The 12,964-nt window shown below is 37.7% G+C and overlaps 1 long non-coding RNA gene across 1 annotated transcript; it reads right to left on the reverse strand.

Moving 5' to 3' along the window:
• Positions 1-808: 808 nt before the first annotated feature.
• On the reverse strand, positions 809-1,800 carry LOC102078709 (uncharacterized). The gene is made up of 3 exons (XR_268463.3): positions 1,722-1,800; positions 1,489-1,551; positions 809-1,331 (listed from the first exon to the last, which is right to left on the reverse strand). It is a non-coding gene; the product is annotated as an uncharacterized LOC102078709 (long non-coding RNA).
• Positions 1,801-12,964: the final 11,164 nt, after the last annotated feature.

Below are 12,964 nucleotides of genomic sequence, written 5' to 3' on the forward strand. Positions count from 1 at the left end.
TTCTTTTTCAAGTTATTGCATTCACAAGATTATCAGAAAACCTGACCTCTGACCTTGACTTTGAGGTCGTCACTGAGATTTGAATGTATTCACGATTTTTAGTAGATGCACCTTGTTCTCACTTTTAATTTGCACATTTTCTGTAAGATAAGTTACAATGACAAGATAAGTTACAAAAATACAAAATTTATGAGAAATTAACAGTGTCTCCTGTGATGTTTAACAGTACAGGTGGGTAAAGAGAAAGGGAACTTTGAAGTCAGGAGCTGTAACAAAAGCAAAAGCAATACTGGTCTCCGTTGTGTCATTTCCTTAATTAACTTTTTGCAATAACGTCTCACAACCTAAATATGTCGAGCTTGGTTATGTTTTACTGTTTTGGTTAATTAGGCATTTTTCTAACCCCTAAAACGCATAAAGATGGTTTTCTGTGATTGAATCTAATGTGAAGACTCTGGTCTCGTTAGTGTTGGTTAGTGGACCTGTTTTGCATCCTCCTTTTCAGGTGCTAATTCACAGCTCCTCCCATCTCATAAAGAACATGCCTGTTGGAGAACCTATATAAGATCCTTTCCTTCAAAGAAGGCCCTCTTTCTTCCTGGAAGGCTGGTTCATTTTCAGGCAACCAACTTGGTTTTCTTTCTACTCGTGTTATAGTCAATCCTAATTATGTAAAATGTTGGTTATAGGTTAGCATCTATACTTTTTTCAGTTTATGATTAATAAGTTTGGTTGATGAAAACTGTTACTGTGTCTTCCTTTATATCCTGTATGTAAGCATCAATACATAAAAAAAAATGCAGGACCCACCATACAAGCTAGTTTAAAATTAATTTAATAAAAGAAAACATGTCTATGTAGATGCCCAAAGCTTAACAACACAACCGCTATATAAAATTTAACTTTTGTACCACCAGATTTTCATATACTTACATTTGTTTGCCTTTGCCGCATTAACTCACACTTCGTCCGCCATCGTTATCAGACAAAAATCTCCTGTATGGCCTGCAATGAATCCTGGGATATGGTAGAACACGAAGGATACAGCCTACCCATCTTTAAAATTCGAGGAAATGAAGGACGCATTTGTCACCACATTTGGAGGACTCTTTGAATTTGGACAGGCTTTGTCGCGTCGCTGTGACAAATACGGCATTTGAAGCATCCTTCAAATGAATTTGGACACAGTCTTCATTACTGTCATCAGGTGGGGACAATGTGAAGCAAACACAGCCTACGTTTTACCTGATGGGGTACAATGTTGCTGTTGAGTGGTCACTGCTGCTCCTGCTGCTGAGAATGCTGGAGGGCAGGGCTGTGTTGATCTGAGACTGTACACATTAAAAAGTCCATAGGAGAGAATGTAGCTTATTAAAGAAGTGTTATGAGATAATAATAAAATGCATCGATTGGTGACAGCACTTGGAGCCGTAAGGCACAGATTTAAAAAAACTGTGGGAAATGAACAAGGCTCTGCCTGTGACTCACTCTTTGCCTGTCTTCCTGCTTCCATCTCCTCATCTCATCTATCACTCTCCACTTGCTGTCCATCTGAGAAAAAGGCACAATTTGCTATTGTATTAAGTATTTAATTATCCATACTTAACAACTCTTGCACCTAATCCATAGTAAAGTAATAACAGAAAAATGTTATAGAACAAAAACATTGCATTTATTATTGTTTTTATACTTGCACCAACTGGTACATGTGTTATTCTTACCTGTGCTCTTTTTAATCCAGCTGTGTGAGGCGCATAGCTCCTTTTGTCACAGTTTCCTCTTCATGTCCTTACAGGGCATGTCTAGACAATGTTATATAATGAGTAATAATTAAAAAAAATTATATACACATAAAAAATCAAATCTAAATCTAATATAATCTGTTTCTTTATGTATTTTTTTTAAAAAATACACAGTTTTTTCATCATATTGTAATAATAATCCATAATTGTGTGGATATGTATAACAGATAGTTTTTAGTAAAATATAAGTCATCCAGAATGGCAGGGAAAAGCCCTGTAACTTACTTTAAAACGTAATATGTTCCCTAAAACGAAGGACAGCACTACAGACCTATGACACCCTTACCCAGTTAGGGTGCGTCTAATGACCAGCTCTACTTGTGGAGTTAATAAAAGGACATGTAACCCTCTCGACACTAAAAAGACCCTTAGGTCAAGATGTGCTTCACCAAAATCTGAGGCAAAGAAGCTCAAATGATTTGGACCAGAAGGTTCGGCTACGTATAGAAGAAGTGAAGTGAATGAGACTTGGACAGCTTTGAATTTTTGGAAATGCCGGCTTGTATATTTTCCTCATTAAAAGAAAAGAAAATTTGTAACAAAACAACCAATAAAAATATTTCAAATAAGTTTCTCTTTTTGGTACCACTGTTTCTTCTAAGGGACAACCTTGTAGCACAATCACAGTAATCACCTTAAAAATCTTGCCTGGGTGCACCCTTCTAAATGCACAATTCAGGTTTCCAATTCAAAATGAAATACAATTTCAATGACAAAAGTCCAAAGGACAACATCCATTTGACATTGCGTAGACTTTGTTAACTGATTGTACCAAAACCCATAAATTGGAGGAACAAGTCCAACTTGCCACTTCCTGTGTATGGATGATGTCTAGAGTCTGTAAAAGTCCTCATAGTACAACATCCAAAAGTCCAGGGGAGTGTGTGCAAGGGGACAGCAAGTTCAAATTGGCGTGGGTTTTTTTTGTTGCAGCTGGCCTACCACATTCTGCCGTGCAGCACAGGAACAAAATCTACTGGTCCATCAGTGGGATTGGCTTGCCATATTAGACCCATTCAAATGCATCAAAGGAAAAAAAAAACAAAACCCTGACCTGTCAACAACAGTGTCATAGAACATATTAAGTTCCCATTTAATCACAGTTCACAATTCGCTATCACCTAAGATGTACTATTTGTAATGTTACCCATGTTACAAATTGAAAATAACAGTAAAACACATAATAATCTGTGCGTCGGTTTCAAATGTTTTTTTTTCCAGTAAATAAAATAAAGTTTTCCACAAAACATTGTAAACAATTTCCCAATAAATACTGGAATGTTTTGCTTACAATGAACTCATGAAAAGTGAAGATAAACAATGAAAAATTAAAACACTTTGCTCACCGATCTTAAAAAAGAATGGCACATATGCATATGCATATGCATAACTGCAAGTCTCTGGAGGATTCCACACCTTGACGTTCATGTGGCTCCTAATCCGATATATTTGTGTGGCAGAAACCTTCCTCATTGTGCCTTTATCTGCATGTAACCCGTGTGTGCTGTGACTCAGCCACAAATCTTTTACCAGTACGATGAAGTTTTTGTGATATATCTAAGGTTTTCATTCCTTGTCCAAGACATTTAACCATTTCAAACTTTTCAGCAGCAGAGAGATCCTTTTTCTTTTCCATATTGCCTGGAAATGGTGGTCTGCTTAATAATGTGGACCATCCTTCTTTAGTAGTTTTTCGTTTAATTGGGCTCACCTGGCAAACTAATTATCACAGTCCGTGTCCGAGATTGATTTCAGTGATCCAAAGAACCTTGAGACACAATGCCATCCATGAGTTTCATTTAAAAATAACATATTTAATCTTTATGACACTTAAATAATATTTACATAATCATTTGGAATGCAGTGTATTTTGGCTTCTCTTCATTGGCTCCCTGTTAAATCCACAATTTCAAATCCTGCTCCTCACATCCAAGGTCTTGAATAATCAGGCCCCATCTCATCTTAATGACCTTATAGTACCATATCACCCCATTAGAGCACTTCACTCTCAGACTGCAGGCTCACTTGTTGTTTCTAGAGTATTTAAAGGTAGAATGGGAGGCAGAGCCTTCAGTTTTCAGGCCCCTCTTCCTTGGAACTTCCGGCTTCCCGTTTGTATTCGGGAGACAGACAATATCTCTACTTTTATGATTAGGCTTAAAACATTCCTTTTTGCTAAAGCATATAGTTAGCGCTGGACCAGGTGACCCTGAATCCTCCCTTAGTTATACTGCAATGGACGTAGACTGCCGGGGGATTCCCATAATGCATTGAGTTATCTACTGTACAATATAAAGCAATATAAAGCGCCTTGAGGTCGACTGTTGTTGTGATTTGGGGCTATATAAATAAAATTGAATTGATTTGAATTGAATTGAATTGAATTGAATTGAATTGAATTGAATTGAATGTCTTCTCGCACAAGTATATTGAGCCAAACAAGCTCAGCATTTTCTTAGCTCGAATCTCCTGGTATCTGCTTTTATCCAGCTGGCAGTAAAAGTCAACAAGAGGGAACTGTTGGTGCTGACTGTGATACTTGATGTCAGATGGTCAGGAGCATCATCAGGGTCCACGGACAAAGGAGAGGAAAAAAGCATGATCTCCTTTTCAATAGCTGCAAAATCCCAAAAGCGCTGTTGAAACTCCTCAGCCAGAGAAGAGATGTCTGCTGCATACCTCCTCATTTACCTGTCATTATTTCCTGCAGCGATGGGAAATGTGTAGTATTGGGCTGCGTTTGTGACAGGTGCCTTTGGAAAAGTAGCAGTTTGGTCCCCAAGGCTTTGATGTGTGAATATACAGTAGTTGGCTTACGACTGCATTTTGCCCCTGAAGGCTCGTGTTCAGCACGTTCAGATCAGGGTTTTAATAGTTTTGCAATTTTCATTAGTTTTTATTTGTATTTAGTTTTGACTTCAGATTTTCAATTTTATATTAGTTTTAATTAGTTTTTACCAATTGTTTGCTAGTTTAGTTTAGTTTTTATTTTTTTGAAAATCCTTAGTTTCCGTTTAGTTTTGATTAGTTTCAGTTATAGTTTTAGTTGTGTTTGCAATAATTAAGTGTAACAAAATCCCAGTTTCATCATATCAGTCATTCTCTTCTGCTTATCCTTAGGGATGTTGCTATTCCAGCTACCATACCCTACACCCTGGACAGGTCGCCTGTCTGTCGCAGGGCTAACACGCAGAGACAGACAACTCACATTCCCACCTATGGGTTCTTTAAATAAATAAATAAATAAATAGATTAGGGCAGATGAACAACCGTTGATACCAGGCAACTATAAAATGTATATCTTGGCCGCAATGAGACTATTAACTCTTGCAGCACCGGGTGTTCGTAATTTTGGTTCAAGTGAATTGATAAACCTTTTGAAGGCAATTGACTCACACAGTTATGTAGATATCCCAGTCCTGTTGTCTCGGGATGCATCACGCTGCCTTGCCTGGTGTTAGCTTCTGTTTCTGGGGATGAGGGTGGAGTGTGCTCCCTTACCTTCTCAAGGTAAGCTAGGTTAGCCTTCTTGTGTGAGCTTTTCAAGTGCACTTTAAGGTTTGTGGGATTTTTTTCCCTTTAGAAATGTCCCTCATAATTTGTCTCGTTCCACTACAAGACACTTGCTTTATCCAAAACACAGTCATATTCAAAGTAATCCCAAATTGGACTCTGGCGCTTTCTCCAGACTTTTCCTGACATGATTCTGCGCGTGGACGGAGCACCAAGACAGACGACTCGACTAACGTACTGCCACCTGCTGGCATAATGAGACACAGCAAGAAAAAAACCTGGAAACTAAACTTCTTTTTTACCCTTGACTATTGTGTGACACGCACACATCAACGAAAACTAAACACATTTTTGCTATAAATTCAGTTAATTTTAGTTAGTTTTGTGAACACTCATTACAGTTTTAGTTAGTTTTCCTTTTTTTGTTTTTAGTTTTATTTCCGTTAACGAAAATGTTTTTTCACTTCTAGTTTTCGTTATTTCGTTAGTTTTAGTTAATGATAATAACCTTGGTTCAGATGTCATGTTATGTCTACTAAAAATCCTAAATCAGCCAGCCAAACATGATCAGATAGTTTTGGCATCGGTTGTCCCAAGAATTGTCCAATTTCCTCCTTAAGAGAGTAGAAGTGCTGCAATGCAGACCCCTAACTCAGCTATCTCACGTCATTGTGCACATGACGTGCTGTACACAACATCTCCATATTCAGCCTGGATGTTAAATAGAAACTGTTGAAACTGTCGGTGGCACAGGGCTTTGGAGCGGATATAATTAATAGCCACCAGTTTCATAACATGATCCTATTTCATATGTTTAGCACAGAGTCCTTGTTGGTGAATAATACAGTGAAGTTTTATAGCTTTGCCTCCTTCTTTGCTGACTTTGTTACAGACTAGGGTTGTTAATCCATTTCGCTCCCCAGCCATGGCAGGTGTGCCATCTGTAATAATACCAGTGACTTTATTTCACAATAGTTTCATGTCATCTACGGGAGAACAATCAGCAGCAAATAAATCTCTTCCTTTTGTTTAGTCCTTAAGGCTGTAGAGGTCAAGTAGCTCTTCACTTACGTTCATTTCATTCCTCTCAAAAATCAGTAACTGAGCAGTGGCAGATGCATCTGTACTTTCGTCGCAGGCTAACGAAAAAAAAAAAACTCCACTCTTTTTGCTTCTAACTCTCTGTTAATATTAGATGAAACGTTTTCAGTTCTTCACACCACAGTGTTACGAGCCAGGCAAACATTGGCAAACTCTTGCTTCTTCTCAGGACAAAATTTCTCACCATTTTCATCACACAGTCTTTAATACATTCACCCTCAGAAAAAGGTTTGCAGTGCTTGGCAATCAGCATTGCCACCTCGTAGCTTGCCTTTGTGGCATTTTCATTTGACTCACAACCTCTTGTGAAAAAGCGCTGCTCCAGTTGCTTCAATTTTTCATCACGTTCCTTCCTAGTTAGCTTGTTGTAGTTAGCATGTTTTGTTTGGTAGTGCTTCTTAATATTGAACTCTTTGAAAACAGCCACAGTCTCTTGGCAAATTAGGCAGACACAGCTGTTTCATATTTTAGTGAAAAAATACAACAATTTCCACTTGTCCTGGAGGTGGTGGCCCTCGCTGTCAACTTTCCATTTTGTAGTTACACTTGCCATTTTAGAAACAGCCTGAAAAAGTGTCAAAGGTTACATGTCGATAGTGTAGCCATAAGTCTACTGCCATCTTCTGGAGGAATATAGTTTTTTTGCACGGTCAGCAGTGCTGATGGGTCGCATATTATTGATTTTATGACAGAGGCAAATTTGAACCTGCCGGCTGGACTTTGGACATGCCTGTCCTCGAGTATTTAAAAGTACAATGGGAGGCAGAGCCTTCAGTTTTCAGGCCCCTCTTCTATGGAACCAGCTTCCAGTTTGGATTTTAGAGACAGACACTGTCTCTACTTTTAAGATTAGGCTTTCCTTTTTGCTAAAGCATAGTTAGGACTGGATCAGGTGACCCTGAATCCTCCCTTAGTTACATTGCAATAGGTCCAGGCTCCTGTGCGATTTCCATGATGCACTTTATTATTTGCACTTTAGTATTTCTTCTTCACTCACTATGTGTTTACACACCTCTGCATTTAATGTTAGTTATTATTAATCTCTGGCTCTCTTCCACATGTCCTGTCCATTTGTCCTGTCTTCCTCCACTCACCTCCAACTGTTTACAGCATCCGCCAGAGTGGCCTGCTTATGCTGAAGGTTCCTGCAAGCACTTGTTTGGAAAGAACGTAAAATTGAAATTTAATCCCTAAAAATTATATTCTATTTAGTGAATTCACATTGTGTTTTCTTTCCTGCTCCAAAATTATTATTTTATCATGAAAATGCAATAATGTCTTCCATATGAAATCCAAAAAATCAGTCCAAGTGCTGCCCCTGCACTTTTTACATTACAAAAATTGACCCTAAGAGTCTAAATGCTACTGGTTTTTTGCTTAGGCAGTATACTTAGGATAGTAGAGATGGTGTATGTATTTAAGCATTATACCTGTCTATTTTGTATGTCAGTTGTAGAATTTATTAGCTGTCAAACTCAGTGGAAATCCATTCTTGAACTACTAAAATATTTCACTTGAAAACATACTGTGGAGATTTTTTTTCTGTGTCATTAACAAACATTAACAACACTGTTTGAGATATTTGATTCTGGGCCAAAGCCCCCGTACACATAAAAGAATACTGACAAAAATACTGATAGGGAACAGTGTGATTGTAAAAATCCATTTGACAGGTGTTGCATTATCCAGCAGGGTGAGCTGCAGCACTAGAGATGAACTCAGCAGACGCAGAGCATCAACTTTCTGTTATTGTGATATTTATTTACTGGCAGGAACCTGAGTAAGAGAGAGAGTATTTTGTGCTTCATTGCATTCTTGGGGCTGTCTCTCATAATCTCTCACATATGTTGTTGACATGTTTTTACTTTCTTAAAAAGGCATAAAATTCAATTCTGAAAACTGTGCAACAAACCTGTGACAAAGTGTAAATTATCTTCATAGGTTTTTTTTCATACATTCTGTAGAAAATAAAGCTAAAAGTTGTAGACTGAATGATGTTCAACATTAAACAGCTCAGATTAATAAACCTGTTGTGTAATGATTTATTTTGAAACAGCAAAATAGCATTGACAAGGACAAGGACCTTTACAGCATTTATGTTTTTGTTAGTGTTTTGTTCTGTGTTTGTACAAGATTAATAGCTGAAGCACCACACATCAATTGTGCAAGCAATACTATAAGAGAAGGTGTGTGTGTGTGTGTGTGTGTGTGTGTGTGTGTATTTCATTGTGGCTAAATGAGAAAGTCAAAGTATTAAAAGGATGTTGTGTTTGTTTGTTTTACCATTGCTGTGGCAAAACATTGGTCACAAAGCTCTAAATCCATATAGGCCAGTTTATGGTGAATAGTATATTTATAGCACATCAGAAAACATAGAGGAGTTAAGACATTTGTGTTTCGAACAAATTGTAACTGTAATCTTGTAAACAACATTAGTTTATTAGGTTTAGTTTTGTATATGCATAAATTTTTGTTTCATGTCAGCAAACTCAAGGTGTTTATTTGAAAAGTTATTAACATGTTAATTTGAGAAATTCTGCACCATGCAAATTAAAAAAGTGAAAAAGTAGCTGTTTATTTTTTTAAAAATAGTTTTTGTCATATGTTCCGCAGATAATACAGAATTCATTTTAAAAAGTCAGAGATTAAAATGTCCATCAATATTAATTGATTGCAAAGTGCATAGGGATTACTGTGTGGTATCACTGACTTTTGGTGTGCTTAGAATTTCAACAGACTGAAAATTTCACTCAATCACAGTTGGGTGTGATGACATTTTCCCCTTTGTTGCCCTTCAAAACACACTTGTTCAAAATACGTAGGTGTGCTGGACACTCCTCGTGCATTTTTCATCTTCAAAAGATCTGTACTGATAGAGGCTTCCTGTTTTATTATTAGTCTTTTACAGATGTTGCTGTGAAAAATAGTCTGAGAATGTGGCATCAATGACCTTACAACACTTATGTTTCTGTTGCCATAGAAAATAATAGTAATAAATAGTATTTGTTTGTTTCTCAAAATGTTGTTATGAATGTTTAGAATTTGTTTCTCAAATGATATTTTCAATAATTTTTCACTCATATTTTTAATATTTCACAAGAATTCTTTTTCATATGTCAAAAAGTTTCTCCATTCCAGCAGTAGAGTGGATTTAGTTAAAGTGTACATGTAGCAATATTTCTAATTAACACATTTCTTTGTAGGAAATTTTATTATATGTCAGCTGTCCCTAAATAACATGCTAAAAGGTGAGCAATTGATCTGAGTGAATTAGAAATGGTGTGAAAACAATGTGGTAGATGCCATTCAACTTCATGATTGTTCACTGGTATGAAGTTGTTTCACAAGAAAGAACCGCACCTTGTTATAAACAATAATGAAAGTGACGCACACGTATCTGCTCGATTCTAAAAATAAATGCAAAAACAGCTTCTTACATGGCATACTAGATCTCAAACGTCATTCATGAATCAATAGTGCCTGTTAATAAAGGATGATTTGTTTTATCCAAGCAAAAGGCCTTTCTTTATGTTTATGTTCAAGTGTTTATGCTATTCAATCATTCCTGAACCTTATTGTTAGGTAGTTTATGCAAGCTTTGATTGGTGATACCATAATTTGTCCATTCCTTGGCTAATTCAAACCCACATAATGAAGTTCAGTAACTCAGTCTGCAACAGTGGAACAGATGTTATGAAATACTGAAGCCACCAATCAAGAACTAAATTATTTCCAGCAGGTCTGGCAAACTGACTCAGCTGCAATCCTTTCAGATCAACTGATCTCACTGTTGGCCGACATCAGTTCAAATGTTTTCGATCCCATTGCAACAGGTATATAAATTCAAGTACCTAGCCATCCAGTGTGCCTATAAAAAATATTTTTGAAAGAATACAATACAGTTTTATTTATATAACACATGTATAATGGGTAAATCTAAAGAGCTCATTCAATTTGAGTATGATACAGTAATACGGTGCCACCTTTGCAACATGTCAGTTTGTCAAATTTCTTCCTTCCTAGATTTTACACGATCAACTGTAAGTGGTGTTATGACCAGTGTTGGGTAAGTTACTTTAAATTAGTAACTTAGTTACATTACTAGTTACTTCTATCAAAAGTAACTCAGTTACTTCAAGTTACTCGTTACTTTCAGAGTAACTAGTTACTAGGGAAAGTAACTTTGGTTTTACTCAGAATTCTCTTGTTAATGTGTTGCTTCCGTAACTGGATACCCAGCCAGACTGCCAGTCTTCTAGGTTGCTTACTTGCCACAAGTGCACTGTGCCACCTACCAATAGAAAGGAAAAAATAATGTACACATTTCCACGAGAGAAATCCCACGCCTGGACCGTCGTTGACCGCCGCCATGATTCTAGCCTGCTTTTTACATCCAACACAAAAACTGCAGTCGTTGTGCTTTCGATTGTACTCAGAACTTGGAAATTCTGCCTTCTGAATAGGAAGATGTAGGTAACACCAGACTGCAGATGAGCTGCATCCAGGGCTGGACTGGGACAAAAAAAATCGTCCCAGGCATTTTGACTAGAGACCGGCCCACCATTATAGGAAAAATCATAAAGCCTTTGAATGAAAATAAACACTGTTGTGACAGTGATGTACACTGTTCTGATGGTATATATGTATCAATCTATCAATCGTTTGTTGTAAGACTCAGATAATTATTTTTTTAAAAGCGAGACATTTTAAATGAGAATAAGAAAGAAAAGTATTTCTTTGTGCCCCCCTTTCCCTGTTAATGCCCTACCTGCCCCCCTGGCAACACTTTGCTAGACCCGCCCCTGCACAGTTACCAGCTGTCAGCTACATAGAAAAGGATCCTGGTGTTATTTGTCTCTCAGAAACAGTTCATAACTTCCCTTCAACTCATTCATGTCACCTAAAAGGTAAACCTGTTTCTCCATCACCTGTTCAGCTCTGATGATTCAGTAAGGACATCTCCTGGTTTCATCTTCATGTTTCCCTCTCACCACATATCCAAACCGACATCATGACCAGCAGCTTTACAGCTGTGGCTCCAGCAAACATCAGCTGATACTAGAAATTATTATTAAATAAATTCTAACAACAGATGATCAAGCTTAAACGTGCTGCTGTTGTTTAGCGCGACATCCGCTGGTTTCCTCTTTCTGGCACAAAGTGGGCGATAAACAAGAGGGAGAGGAGAGAATGAGAAAAGAAGAGGCAGCTGTGCAGCTTCAGCTTTGTGTCTTTTTCATTGTAGCTGAAGTCCGGGACAAACTGTTCCTTTTCACCTCAACACGAAACGCGTAATATTTTCTCTGAAAACGAGACGATTCTGTTTTTTACTGGACGGTTGGCAACTCTAATAATTAACCTTATGAACAAAATAAAGTTCAACATCAGTAACATAGCACCCACCCAGCTGTATAGAAACTCCGTCATGCTAGCTAGCACGCAGTACGAAAATGTCAGAATACCGAAAATAAACTCCACCTAAACTTGGTTTATATCTGACTCCGATAGACTGCAGGTCATAACTTCTTACCTGAAGTTCAGTTCACCTGACACTCGGACCGGCGGCCGCTTCGGGTCTCTCCTCTTGCCTCCCTTTTCCTTCATCCACCTGCTGGCCTCCACCACTTGCTAATGTTACTGAATCTGTGGAAGCTCCGCGATAGCCACCACACGAAGTAACGAATAACGAGCCTATCTAAATCCCAGTAACGAGTAACGCGTTCCTGGTTTTGGCATAATAACTAGTTACCGTGCTCGTTACCACAATAATAACGTAGTTACTGTAACGCGTTACTTAATAACGCGTTAGTCCCAACACTGGTTATGACAAAGTGGAAGTGTTTAAGAATCACAGCAATTCAGCTACAAAGTGAAAGAGAGTGGCTGTCTAGTGCTGAGGCATAGTGCCTGAAGATCACAAATGCTCTGCTAACTCAATAACCACATTTCCAAACCGCCTGTTGCGTAAACATTAACGCAAAAAATGCACCATGGCAAATATTTCCATTCCCAAGCTGTTCCTGTATCATCATGTATTTGAGCGTGCAAGAATTTTTTTCAGTTCAGATTAATGGCTGTTAACAATGACTTACTCATTAATACAAAATCCTAACTTTGATAACTCTGGGGTACTTATAGCCTTTTGAAATTATATATAGTGTTTATAGTGCATGTTTGAACTAGTTAGACCACCAGATATGATGATCAAGGTAGCAAGGCATTTGAAAAAAAAAGGAAGACATGATATTTGGTATTTATTTTAGTGTACAAAATACTGCAGATTTTTTTTTTTCTTTGAATCTGGATAGCTGCCGGATATGCATGGTGTACATGGTGTATATTATGTATATTTGTGTATATTTATATCACGGCCCAGTACAAAACAACTGACTGACCGGTACCAGTCCGTGGCCCAGGGTTGGGGACTGCTGCTTTAGATGACAGCAGCTCGAAGCTGTCTCCCAACACTGATGAAACAGAGAAAGTAGCTAATACATTTTATGAAATACACAAATTAATGAGGTGTCTTTCAACATATGTTAAATGAA

This window comes from Oreochromis niloticus, linkage group LG3 (genome assembly GCF_001858045.2).
Source record: "Oreochromis niloticus isolate F11D_XX linkage group LG3, O_niloticus_UMD_NMBU, whole genome shotgun sequence".
NCBI classification, from domain to species: Eukaryota; Metazoa; Chordata; class Actinopteri; order Cichliformes; family Cichlidae; genus Oreochromis; species Oreochromis niloticus.